Genomic DNA, 14,841 nt, shown 5'->3' with positions numbered 1-14,841 from the left:
TGATCCTTGGAGCTGGATCCTGTCCAAGTCTCTCTGCTGTACAATCACAATGAAGTTGGTTATCGAAAGCATTGGCTACTTTTCTTATGACAGATCAACAGAATAAAATATGAACAGTCACGGAATGTCCCCAGTCAAAGTGAACACTGTACCTTTGGGGTCCTGCTGCATGTTTCATCTGCTCCCCACCAACTGAAGCAGTCTGCCCATGGTAGGGGTGATTGGAAGGAAGCAAACAGGTAGTACAGACTGTAACCAATAATGCAGGCATAGGAAATGTTGGCAATTACGATCAGAAGGACCATGGTGACTCCAACACCTTAAAATTGAACAAAGGAAAAAGAGCTTAGAAACAATACTGTTTATTTGAAATAAAATTGTTCTCTTGAATTCAATTGCAATGTATTTCCAACTAGAATATGTTTAATGTAATTTGCGAGAGAAAGAGGGAGACAGTGTTTTGAAATAAGGCAGCCATGGTTGACTGATGTTGCTTCTCTCCAGTCTGAACTTATAAAGTTGAAAATAAGCCATCAACTTTATTATCCCTGTTTTGAATATAAGCACAGGTCATCCTCAGAGTTCAGAAATTATGATAAAGTTACAGACAATTAGGTTCAGAATCTAAACAAGAATTGGACAAGAGAATATTATTCTGTTGTTACAACTATCCCTCTAGTATTGTCATTGTCTTAGTGGCTGTTAGATTTGGTCAGCATTTCCAACAATGTTCAGCTAAAATTGTTGAGTGGATGATCCACCTTGGCCTCATCCGACGGTCGCCAGCATCACAGATGCCAGTCTTCAGCCAAATCAATTCACTCCACTTGGTGTCAAGAAACAGTTAGAGTCACTGCATAGTGCAAGGGATTTGGGCCCTGACAGCGTTACAGCAACAGTACTGAAGAGTTGTGCTCCAGAATTCATCGCCAAGCTCTTACAGTACAGTAAGAACACTGGCATATACCTGACAACATGAAACATTGACCAGATATGTTCTGGACACAAAAGCCAATTACTGCCCTAACAGTCCACTCTCTCAATCATCGGAAACAACCTGCTCAGTGACACCCAGCTTGTGTTCCTCCAGGGTCACTCAGTGCCTGGCCTTGGTTTAAACAAAACAGCTGGATTCCAGAGGTATGGTGGAAGTGACAGTCCTTGACATCAAGGCCGCATTTGCCCGTGTGTGGCATCAAGAAGCCTGAGCAAACTGAAATCAATTAGTGTCAAGGGACAAACTCTTCACTTGTTCGAGTCATACCTGGAACACTGAAAGATGGATATGGATGCCGGAGGCCAGTTATCTCAGCTCTAGGACATCTCTGGAAGAGTTCATCAGGCAAAGTCTTAGGGAGAATTGTAAGGGATAGGATTTATGAACATCTGGATAGGAATAATGTGATCAAGGATAGTCAACATGGTTTTGTGAAGGGTAGGTCGTGCCTCACAAACCTTATTAAATTCTTTGAGAAGGTGACTAAGGAGGTGGATGAGGGTAAAGCGGTAGATGTGGTGTATATGGATTTTAGTAAGGCATTTGATAAGGTTCCCCATGGTAGGCTACTGCAAAAAATACGGAGGTATGGCATTGAGGGTGAGTTGGAGGTTTGGATTAGGAATTGGCTGGCTGGAAGAAGACAGAGGGTAGTAGTTGATGGTAAAGGTTCATCTTGGAGTACAGTTACTAGCAGTGTTCCGCAAGGATCTGTTTTGGGACCATTGCTGTTTGTCATTTTTATAAATGACCTGGAGGAGGGGCTAGAAGGCTGGGTGAGCAAATTTGCGGATGATACAAAAGTCGGTGGAGTTGTTGACAGTGAGGAAGGATGTGGCAGATTACAGCGGGATATAGATAAGCTCAGAGCTGGACAGAAAGGTGGCAAATGGAGTTCAATGTAGGTAAGTGTGAAGTGATTCACTTTGGTAAGAGTAACAAGAAGATGGAGTACTGGGCTAATAGTCGGATATTTGGTAGTGTGGATGAGCAGAGGGATCTTGGTGTCCATGTACACAGATCTCTGAAAGTTGCCACCCAGGTAAATAGTGCTGTGAAAAAGGCATATGGCGTACTGGCTTTTATTGGTAGAGGAATTGAGTTCCGGATTCCTGAGCTCATGTTGCAGTTGTATAAGACTCTGGTGCGGCTGCATCTGGAGTATTGTGTGCAGTGTTGGTCGCCATACTATAGGAAGGATGTGGAGGCACTGGAACGGGTGCAGAGGAGGTTTACCAGGATGTTGCCTGATATGGTAGGAAGATCGTATGAGGAAAGGCTGAGGCACTTGGGGCTGTTTTCATTGGAGAAGAGAAGGTTTGGGGGTGACTTGATAGAGGTGTACAAGATGATTTGGGGTTTAGATAGGGTTGACCATGAGAACCTTTTTCCAAGTATTGAGTCAGCTATTACGAGGTGGCATAGCTTTAAATTAAGGGGTGGTAGGTATAGGACAGATGTTAGGGGTAGATTCTTTACTCAGTGAGTCGTGAGTTCATGGAATGCCCTGCCAGTAGCAGTGGTGGACTCTCCCTCTTCATGGGCATTTAAACGGGCATTGGATAGACATATGGAGGATAGTGGGCTAGTGTAGGTTAGGTGGGCTTGGATCGGCGCAACATTGAGGGCCAAAGGGCCTGTACTGCACTGTATTGTTCTATGTTCTAGGTTAGTGTCTGAGGTCCAACCATCTCTAACTGTTTCATCAATGATCTTCCCTCCACCATAAGGTCAGAAGTAGGCATGTTCACAATGATTGCACAATGTTCAGCAATATTCGCAACTCCTCAGATACTGAAGAAGTCCTGAACAATATCCAGGCTTGGGCTGACAAGTGGCAAGTAACACTCCTACCACCCAAATGCCAGGCAATGACCATTTCCAACAAGAGACAATCTAACCACTGCTCCATGATATTCAATGGTGTTACCATCAATGAATACCCCCACAATCAATATCCTTGTTGTCACCATTAACCAGAAACTCAACTGGACTTACTATACAAACACAATGGTGACAAGAGCCGGTCAGAGGCTAGGAATACTGCAGGAGTAACTCACCTCCTGTCTCCCCAAGCTTGTTATCATCTACAAGGCATAAGTCAGGAGTTTAATTGAATATTCCTCACTTGCCTGCTCCAAGAGCACGCCAGAAGTTTGACACCCTCCAGGACAAAGCTGCTTACTTGATTGGCAAAACATCTACAAGCATCCATTCCCTTCACACCGATACACAATTGCAACAGTTTGTGCTACCTACAAGATGCACTGCAGAAATTTACCAAGGCTCCTTTGAAAGCACCTTCCAAACCCAGGACCACTTCCATCTAGAAAGACAAGGGCAGAAAATACAGGGGAATACCACTACCTGCAAAAATCCCCTCTAAAATGATCACCATGCTGACTTGGAAATATACCATTGATCCTTCACAGTCACTTGGTCAAAATCCTGGAATTCCTTTCCAAAGGACATTGTAGGGAAACCTACAGCGCATAGACTGCAGAGGTTCTAGAAGGCAGCTCATCACTACTTCTCATGAGTAACTAGCGATAGGCAATAAATGCTGGCCCAGCCAGAGAAAACAAGTTCCTTGAACGAATAAGAAAAAAGCTCATTGAAGAACAATCTCAGCAGGACTTATACATTTAGTGGTAAGGTCTTGGGGTCTGTTGCTGAACAAAGAGACCTGAACAAAGAGTGCAGGTTCATAGCTCCTTGAAAGTGGAGTCGCAGGTAGATAGGATAGTGAAGAAGGCTTTTGGTATGCTTTCCTTTATCAGTCAGAGTATTGAGTACAGGAGCTGGGAGGTCGTGTTGCGGCTGTACAGGACATTTGTTAGGCCACTGTTGGAATGTTGTGTGCAATTCTGGTCTCCTTCCTATTGGAAAGATATTGTGAAACTTGAAAGGATTCAGAAGAGGTTTACAAGGATGTTGCCAGGGTTGGAGGATTTGAGCTATAGGGAGAGGCTGTACAGACTGGGGCTGTTTTCCCTGGAGCATCGGAGGCTGAGGGGTGACCTTATAGAGGTTTACAAAATTATGTGAGGCATGGATAGGATAAATAGACAAAGTCTTTTCCCTGGGGTGTGGGAGTCCAGAACTAGAGGGCATAGGTTTAGAGTGAACGGGGAAAGATATAAAAGAGACCTAATAGGCAACTTTTTCTTACAGAGGGTGGTACATGTATGAAATGAGCTGCCAGAGGAAATAGTGGAGGCTGGTACAATTGCAACATTTTAAAGGCATTTGGATGGGCATATGAAAGGAAGAGTTTGGAGGGATATGGGCCAGGTGGGGCTAGATTGGGTTGGGATATCTGGTCTGCATGGAAGGGTTGGACCAAAGGGTTTGTTTGCAGGCTGTACATCTCTATGACTCTATGACTATATACCTTGGCACCATTGATAAGTACCAGAGTTGGTTTTAGCTCCTCCCTCGTTTCCTCAATGTCTATTTCATTTGAGGGTTTAATCCCGCACCTGATGTCCAAGTGAGCATTCTTCAACCTAAAAACTAACCACTGAAACATTGAACTCCATCAACTATTAACTCGCTGGGTCCAGACTTGACCCAATGTGTAGTATGCAGTTTGGTATTTTTTTTTACCAAGGATTGGGAATCAGTGACAGGATCCTTGGTTTGTGTTTTCCAACTTAAACTGAGGGCACAGGTTCAGCTCCAGAGTTCTCACTGCAGCTCATAACTAGCTGCATTGCTAACCCATATCTTGTGATTTAGCTTTAATTTAATTCAAAGTAGAACAGCAACTGCTGGTGTGAGTTTATCTTCAGCAGGATGTTTTACCAGATGTGACAATGCTTATGTGATCCCCAATAACATAAGAAACTGAGTGTGAATATCATGGGTTTGAAGAGACTGTTAAACATTTGTTACAATTAACTATTGCAAACAAGTGGTACCCTCCTGAGGCAAAATAGCATCTGGGCTGATATTTTACAACAGAATAAGGATAACTTTTCCAAAACAGATAGACATGGTTGTGCAGAGGCACATGGAATTAATTTGACAATTATGCACACAGGTAAGACAGAGTTTAAAGATTAATGTTTCAAAATTCAATGTAATGTTTTGAAAGTTTGACAATTTTTCCTGACTTGGTGGATGTATGTCCACCTGGAAAGGTACTCATTGATCTCTGTTGCACTTGTTTGACAACTTGGTTAGTTGCTGCTGGTTGCTATTAATCAACCCTACCACACAACATCATCAGAGGGTTCAACTCTCAATCTCTTCATACATGATTGGTCTGTCATAAATTGTTCAGAGCTGGCTTCTGTTCCTTTATCATGTAATATCATGAGCTGCAATACATTTCTGTGACCTGGGCTGGTTGCATATTTTAGAAACCATTGCTGGTATCCAAAGATTTGTATTTCTAACTCTCACTCTCTGCCCAGTGAGCAATTTTGGAGATTCTTACTTGGGACACCAAATAACCTAAAAATACCACCATTGTGTCAGTGACACTTGTACTCATTTTGCTGCTAATTCACCAAACAAATGGGTGATTTAGAGAAGTAATCTGTCACAAGGAAGTAATCTCCCCATACAATATGAACAGCTCTGTTGCTACTTTGCTGAAGAATTGGATGAAATATCATATGGATATAGAGTCTCCCACTGTTTATATATTGCATTCGTGAGTCATTGAATATCCCGATTCATCCCTGGATTGTTATGCCAATCATTTTGAACTTTCAATACTCATACGTTCCTGTGGTAACATGGGCATGATTTGAAACTGCGCCCAATGAAAACAATTCACATTGTCCAAAGTATAACATGTCAGCCTTGAGAGCACATTTAATTTCATAGTTTAGGTGATCATGGTGCAGATCAAGATGAATATCTTTGTATTTTGGATAAGCTGTTCTGTAAATCATATGCAATCATCTTGGCTACCTGGCTTAATTACTACTTCAAAGTTATAACTTTGCCAATTCTTGACTAATTCAATTGCACCATATGTGACTTGTTCTGCCATGGTGGGTGTGGTTTTAATGTCATGATTTGAGACTGCACTTAGATCTGTACATACTGGTAACCATGTATCTGTTAGACTAAATATTTCGGGAAGCCAGTGAGAGTTTGCGCATTGACACTCATTGACAATACATACAATTGTTGATATGCTGTCTCCACTGAGAGATGGTTTCTCATAGCCTGTACCATGGAACATTACTTGCTCAGGTGCATGTCATTGAGGCCATATAGTGGTTACATGGTAACACTAACTCCGGTGTTGATTTTAGCTTTTATCTTGTATCACACTGCCTTCTCAGGACACATGATATTAAAGAGCTCCTGATTGCTTTCTACTCCCAACACAGAGTGTGAGATTAACATCATGTAAAGCCTGCTCATTTTCTAAAATTTGCCTTTCATTTGGTTGACTCTGAACCTCATCAATGTGGTTGCCTTGGTGCACCTTGGTAACAGTTTCCTTGTTGCTGATGATTTGTTATTACTCTATACTGTCATGTTGGTCGCTTGTTGGTTTAATGTAAGGGCCTGACTTGGCTTTTGGAAACAGATTTCCTGCACATAGCCATGTCCCTTGATGCTACAGATATCAAAAAATAGAGCATGGACTTTGGAGAAGTGCAACAAACTACTGCTATTGGAGCTTTTGTTGGTAGCAAAATAGTATTGGTAGCACCTAAAGCACAGCAGGTTAGGCAGCATCTCAGGAATAGAGAATTCGACGTTTCGAGCATAAGCCCTTCATCAGGAATAAGAGAGAGAGAGCCAAGCCGGCTGAGATAAAAGGTAGGGAGGAGGGACTAGGGGGAGGGGCGATGGAGGTGGGATAGGTGGAAGGAGGTCAAGGTGAGGGTGATAGGCCGGAGTGGGGTGGGGGCGGAGAGGTCAGGAAGAGGATTGCAGGTTAGGAGGGCGGTGCTGAGTTGAGGGAACCGACTGAGACAAGGTGGGGGGAGGGGAAATGAGGAAGCTGGAGAAATCTGAATTCATACCTTGTGGTTGGAGGGTTCCCAGGCGGAAGATGAGGCGCTCCTCCTCCAGCCGTCGTGTAGTTGTGTTCTGCCGGTGGAGGAGTCCAAGGACCTGCATGTCCTCGGTGGAGTGGGAGGGGGAGTTAAAGTGTTGAGCCACGGGGTGATTGGGTTGGTTGGTTCGGGTGGCCCAGAGGTGTTCTCTGAAGCGTTCCGCAAGTAAGCGGCCTGTCTCACCAATATAGAGGAGGCCACATCGGGTGCAGCGGATGCAATAGATGATGTGTGTGGAGGTACAGGTGAACTTGTGGCGGATATGGAAGGATCCCTTGGGGCCTTGGAGGGAAGTGAGTGTGGAGGTGTGGGCGCAAGTTTTACATTTCCTGCGGTTGCAGGGGAAGGTGCCGGGGGTGGACCCAACCTCCACCCCCGGCACCTTCCCCTGCAACCGCAGGAAATGTAAAACTTGCGCCCACACCTCCACATTCACTTCCCTCCAAGGCCCCAAGGGATCCTTCCATATCCGCCACAAGTTCACCTGTACCTCCACACACATCATCTATTGCATCCGCTGCACCCGATGTGGCCTCCTCTATATTGGTGAGACAGGCCGCTTACTTGCGGAACGCTTCAGAGAACACCTCTGGGCCGCCCGAACCAACCAACCCAATCACCCCGTGGCTCAACACTTTAACTCCTCCTCCCACTCCACTGAGGACATGCAGGTCCTTGGACTCCTCCACCGGCAGAACACAACTACACGACGGCTGGAGGAGGAGCGCCTCATCTTCCGCCTGGGAACCCTCCAACCACAAGGTATGAATTCAGATTTCTCCAGCTTCCTCATTTCCCCTCCCCCCACCTTGTCTCAGTCGGTTCCCTCAACTCAGCACCGCCCTCCTAACCTGCAATCCTCTTCCTGACCTCTCCGCCCCCACCCCACTCCGGCCTATCACCCTCACCTTGACCTCCTTCCACCTATCCCACCTCCATCGCCCCTCCCCCTAGTCCCTCCTCCCTACCTTTTATCTCAGCCGGCTTGGCTCTCTCTCTCTTATTCCTGATGAAGGGCTTATGCTCGAAACGTCGAATTCTCTATTCCTGAGATGCTGCCTAACCTGCTGTGCTTTGACCAGCAACACATTTGCAATAGTATTGGTAGCACCTAAAGCATGTAATTGTTGCTGGCCTGCCACGACATCTTCATAGATCTGTCTATCCTCAAGTAATATGTCAAGACTGTGGCCCTTTTTATTGCACAAATGTTTCTTCCAACTGACTTTAATTCATGTGAATGTGATAATCAACTCATTAATATTCTCTGGCCGTTCCTCTTCAGTAAAGTCACACTCATGCCCTTTGCTTGGCATCCTCCAACAAACTGGTGAATAGTCTCTTGAGGATTCTTGTCTATTTGAAATGATGTCAAGTCTGTTCATCCTGAAGTGAATTCTTATCTTGATCTGCTCTTCAAGATCTTTCCAAATCATATCCAGACTTTTCTGATCCACCCAGAAAAACTGTGCATGTTAATAATGTGAAGCTCCTCCTTGTCAAGTCATAAAATCCCTACGGAGTGGAAGCAGGCCATTCAGCTCATTGAGTCTGCATGACCCTCTGAACAGCATCCCATCCAAAACCAATCTCTTACCCTATCCCTGCAACTCTCCATTTCCCCTCGCTAATCCACCTAACCTACACATCCCTGGACGCTATCAGCAATTTAGCACAGCCAATCCACCAAACATGCATATCTTTGGACCATGAGAGGAAACCCAAGCACCTGGTGGGACCCATCTGAAATGGGCAGAATGTGTAAACTCCACAGACAGTTGCCTGAGGGTCAATTCAAACCCGGATCCCTGGCAATGTAAGGCCACTGTACCTCCCTGAGTTCTGACAAGATTTTTAAGAGTTCTTTTCATGGCCTCACCTAGACCTTGATCTGCAAAATAGAACTGCATGAAGTTTTGGAACAGTAAAATCAGTGAAGGTGTTGCTGGATGCCAAATCCATACCAGTTTTGTTGCTATCCATGAGTTGGCCTTTACAAAAACACCAGCTTTTGCTGTGTGTCCCTGATATTTTTGTCTCTCCAAATTATACTGCTCTTTCCTTAAGAACAAAGACGTTTGTAATTGTCATTATGTATTAACTTCCATCAACCGAGCTTTCTAGGATTCAAGTTTTCTGTAATGCACTGGCCTTTGTCATAGCTCAAGGGCATTCTTTAGCATTTTAATTTGTTTTTATTACCAAGGAAATCTTAGAAATGTATTTTACCTTGAAAGAATTTGCATCCTAATGAAAATTAGAAATATGTTCCATTGTTCTCGTGCTTAATGCTCCATCTACAGATGTGTACAATTGTCTGTACTCTGAAAAACTGATGCTGTTTAAGGATAACAAACTTCTCCCTATTCCAAACTGTCTGCTTCCAAAGTCATGCTGGACATCAATTTGTTTTCTAAATATGTACCTCTATGATGTCGTTAAGAGATAGTAACTGCTGTTGCTATGGTGTGAGTTTGCCTCCACCAGGGTGTTTTACCTGATGGGGCAATGCTTTTGTTATATAACACAATGTCAGAAACTGGGCATGATATTGTGGTATTGGGCAACCCAACAGACATTCATTACATTGCTCAAGCATACACATTTCTGAGCTAGTAGTTTGCTATTAGTTTACAATAGTTGGGCATGTTACTAGTCAAGTTTCCTGGAGATGGTGGTATACTGGAGGAGTCACTGGCTTGGTAGTCAAGAAGCTCAGGTTAATGCTCAAGGGACATGGGTTCAAATCTCACCACAGCAACTTGGTACAATTTACAAGGGCAGCACAGTGGCTCAGTGGATCGCTCTGCAGCCTCACAGCGCTAGGGACCTGAGTTTGATTCCGGCCTCGGACGACTGTCTGTGTGGAGTTTGCATAGTCTCCCTGTGTCTGTGTGGGTTTCCTCTAGGTGCTCTGGTTTCCTCCCACAAAACAAAGATGGGTTGGCCATGCTAAATTGTCTGTTGTGTTAGTCAGAGGGAAATGTATCTGGGTGGGTTACTCTTTAGAGGGTCAGTGTGGACTTGGTGGGCCCAAGGGCCTGTTTCTGCACTGTAGGGAATCTAATCTAATCATTCTTTAAATGATCCAAGGAAAAATTGACTCTGAAAAAACAATGAGATTTGGAGTCAACCATCCAGGTGAACTGAACACAATCACAATCATGCGCATTTAATGAATAAGAAACTAAACTAACATCAGTGTTAATCACTGACATATCTTGGTGTAACATAACAAAGTTTTCAAAGAGAATGACAGCAAGGCTCAGATACACTCTCATTTAATCACTCAATTATAACTAGTTTATTAATATGAATTAAACATTAAAATGCATTGAAATTGTTGCTGAGTTTTAATTATTCAATAATCTCTAACCTTGTAACATTGGTACAGATTTCCACACTGCAACAGGCCCGAGGCTGGCAAACTGTCCAAAGGAAGATTCCAAGAAAAATATTGGTATCCCAACAAGACCCAGCATGATTGAGTAGGGAATAAGAAATACACCTGGAAAATAGAATAAAAAGGTGAAACAGGGTCCATGGATGTGAATTCCCAACATACTCTGCAGTTTCAAGTGGATGGTAACAACAACTTTATACTAACAGAGAAACAGGCCTAATCTTTAGAATCTCTCCTCATAACCAAACCCCTAAAATCCAGGTTATCATTCTTGCAAAACCATGTTGTACTCCCTCCAAGGCCAATATATCCTCCCTTAGATGTAGTGCCCAGATCTTCCCACAGTACTTCAATTGTGGTCGAACCAGGGTTTTGTATATCTGCAGCATACTGTCTACATCCTTGTATTCATGTCCTCGAGGTGTAAAAGCCAGATTCCATGAGCTTTCTTCATTATTTACTGTACCTGTTTGTGGTACTTTAAAGGTCCATGCACCTGAACCCCAAGTCTCTTTTGGCATCCATTGTGTTTAACTTGATGCCATCTAGGAAGTATCCAGGTCGATACTATATCGGTCAAAATGGATAACCACACACTTGCTTACATTGAACTTCATCTGCTACATTTTTGCCCAATTACTGAGTCTATCAAGAACCCTCTGCAATTTTATGCTGTTGACTACATTGTCTACAATGCCCCCTAACTTTTGTCATCAGTATATTTGGATATATGATTTTCTATGTTATTATCCTAGTTGTCAATAACAAATATGAATAATTGAGACCCTAACACAGATCCTTACGGGGATACCACTGGTCACATCCTGCAAATTTCAGGACCTACTCATTATCCTTATTTTCTGGCACCTGCCACTCAACCAATTTCTGAACTATATAAGTAATTTGCCCTCAATTCCATCAGCCTCTACCTTAGTTAATAAGCTCTTATGTGCAATTTATCACATGCCATCTGAAGTCCATACAAACAACAACCATAGACATTCCCCTGTCCACTATCTTAGTCATGGCTTCAAAAAATTAAATGAGGTTTGTCAGGCATGACCTACTGTCCCTGATTAACTGAAGAAATTTGAAGTGCTCAGTTATTTTATCCTTAATTAGAGACACCAACCAGTGCCCCAGCACAGATGTTAGGCTAACTGATCTATAAATCCCTGATTTTCCTCTTTCGCCCCTGTTCTAAAGTGGAATAATGTCTGCAATTCTTCAGTCCAGTGGGACAACTCCTGTATTGAGGGAACATTGAAAGATTAGTAAGAGTAAGGTTAATTAGTAAGAGCAGAGTAGTAATCCCAGGATTGCTGTTGGTGCCATTGTCTAGTGAAGCTAGGAACGGAGAGTGTGTGCAGCTAAACACGTGGCTGCAGAGCTGGTATAGGAGGGAGGGCTTCAGGTATGTGGATCTTCTGCAGAAGGTGGGACCTGTACGGGTTGCACCTGATCTTGAGGGGCATCAATATCCTGGGCAGGAGGTTTGCTAGAGATCTTCGGGAGGGTTTAAACTAGTTTGGCAGAGGGATGGGAACTGGAACTATGGATCAAAGGATGTGGATGCTGGTGAACAGGCAGATACAGCATGCAGAGAGACTGTGAGAAAGGATAGGCAGTTGATAGGGCAAAGCTGCAGTCAGTGTGATGGGTCTATTTTAATGCAAGAAGTGTCAAGAATAAGGGTGATGAACTTAGAGCATGGAGCTACAATGGAGCATGGAGTTTCTTGAAGCTACAATGTTGTGGCTATTACGGAGGCTTTGATATCACAGGGGCAGGAATGGTTGCTGAATGTTCCGGGATAGGAACAGAGATGGAGGTAAAATAGATGGGTGGGTGGCATTGCTAATAAGGGACAGTATAATAGTTGGAGAAATGAAGATTGTCGGGAATGGTTTGTCCACTGAGTCATTATAAGTGGAAGTCAGAAACAGGAAAGGAGCAGTCACTTTATTGGGAGTTTTCAATAATACCCAATAGCAACAAAGGCATGGAGGAGCCGATTGTGAGGCAGATTTTGACAAGGTGCATACGTAACAGGCTTGTGTCGGGTGACTTCAACTTCCCTAATATTGACTGGAACCTCCTTAGCGCAAATAGTTTGGATGCAGCAGATTTTGTCAGGTGTGTCCAAGAAGGATTCCTGATTAAATATTTAGCTAGGCCAACCAAAGGGGAGGCCATTTGGATTTGGTGCTTGGTAATAAACCAAGCCAGGTGACAGATCTCTTGGTGGGAGAACATTTCTGTTATAGTGATCACAACTCCCTGACCTTTACTATAGTCATGGAGAGGGATAGGAGCAGATGGTATGCGAAAGCATTTAGTTGGGGAAGGGGGAAATTACAATGCTATTAGGCAGGAACCGTGAATCATAAATTGGGAGTAGATATTCTCAGGGAAATGTACAACAGAAATGTTGAGGTTGTTTACGGAGAACTTACAGCAAGTGCGGGTAGGGCCAATCAGGGATAGTGATGGGAACTTGTGCCTGGAGTTGGCATTTGGGGAGGTCGTTAATGAATATGTTGTATGAGTATTCACTAGGGAGAGGGACCTTATTGTTTGTGAGGACAGCGTGAAACAGACTGATATGCTCAAACAGGTTGATGTTAAGAAGGAGGATATGCTGCAAATTTTGAAAAGCATGAGGATAGATAAGTCGCCTGAACCAGACGGGATATACCTAAGTTTGCTGCAGGAAGCGAGGGAAGAGATTGCTGTGCCTAAAGTGTTATGACACAGAGGTGAACCTCTCTCTTCATTAAACCAAACACCCAGAGAAGCTCACCTCACCTCATATTTCTAATATTTCAAGAAAATAACATCAATTCATTCTTTAACTCTAAAAGGGAACATCAAGCAACAAATATTCACAACACTAAGGCCCCTTTTCTCTTAACTGCTTAATACCTGCCTCCAATGCTATAATATACTGTTCCAATAAAACATTTATTAAAATTACATCAAATCAATTTCAAAACCTTTCAGTGGCTGTCATCTTTGGTGTCTTTCTTCTTCCGGCTGAAGACCTCACTGGATCATCTTCTTTCTTTTTACTGTTAAGATGTTTCGTATGAAAGGTACCTTTGATACAGAGTATTTCAATGTCTTGGGTCTCTCTCTCTCTCTCTCGATTGCAGTTGCTCTATCTGATTTTCAAAATGGCTGCCTTTTTCATTTTCCCCCAAAATTGGATCATCAGTTTGATGTTGGTAAAACAATAAATTCAAACTGGATTGGGTTTTAGTATCCTGAGGCATAATTTAAACTGTTTGTTTAAATTGGATTTGTTGCCAAAACAGCAAACAATTCAGGTTTCCATTTCACAGCCAAATGTTATATATTTTCAATTTTCCAGTACACTCTGACACTGCTAGTTAAATCATATGACAGGTGCTTGTAAGCTCTCAGTGCAGAACAGCATTCACTCTTTCTTAAAGGTACAGGACATTACAACAGAAGTAATGATCTTCACATGCTCACTGGCTACTGGAGTAGTACCAGATGATTGGAGGGTGGCAAATGTCATTCCCTTGTTCAAAAAAGAGGAAATGGATAACCCTGGGAATTACAGACCAGTCAGTCTTACATCACTTGGTATTTGGATGATAGTAAAATGTAGGGTATGTAGGTTAGTTTGATCTTAGAATAGGATAAAAGGTCCGCGCAACATAGAGGGCTGAAGAGCCCGTACTGTTCTATGTTCTATCTGTGTATGACTGTGAGCGTGAGGAGTTAGAAGGGGAATAAAGTTATATGTTGATATTTGCCAGTTGTTCATCTGGGGTTGGAATACATTATCTCCTTATCTATTAATTTATTTATCAATCATAGATAGCAGTAGACAATCTTAAAGAATCACTGATTGATGATAAATTCAACCTTTACATTATAATATCAGTGTTTGGCACTTGTGCCTGGGAGATGATGTACAGGCTTTGTGGAGTTAGGGGTGAGTTACTTGCTGCAATATTCCTAAACTCTGACTTGCTCTTGTAACCAGAGTATGAGTCTAGTTCAGTTTCTGGTAAATGGTAACCCCAGGCTGTTGACAATGGGAGATTCAGTAATGGTCATGATAATGAATTTCACAAAATAATGGCTGGATTCTCTCTTGTTGGAGGGGGTCATTTCTGCCAATTGTGTGACATGAATGTGCTTGCCACTTGTTATCCCAAATCTGCATTTGAACATGGGCTGCTTCAGTATCTAAGCAATTGTGAATGGTGTTGAGGATTTGCAACCATGCACTTTCCTGGGGGCCAGAGAAGTGTTTGATCCTTGACACTCATTGATTCCAGTTTTGCTAGGGCTCCTGGATATCACACTCAGTCAACTGTGGCCTTGATGTCCACCGCTGTCACTATCTGGAGTAGAGTGGTGCTGGAAAAGCA

Source organism: Hemiscyllium ocellatum, chromosome 11 (genome assembly GCF_020745735.1).
Source record: "Hemiscyllium ocellatum isolate sHemOce1 chromosome 11, sHemOce1.pat.X.cur, whole genome shotgun sequence".
Lineage (NCBI taxonomy): Eukaryota > Metazoa > Chordata > Chondrichthyes > Orectolobiformes > Hemiscylliidae > Hemiscyllium > Hemiscyllium ocellatum.
Note: the sequence above shows the minus strand (reverse complement) of the source record.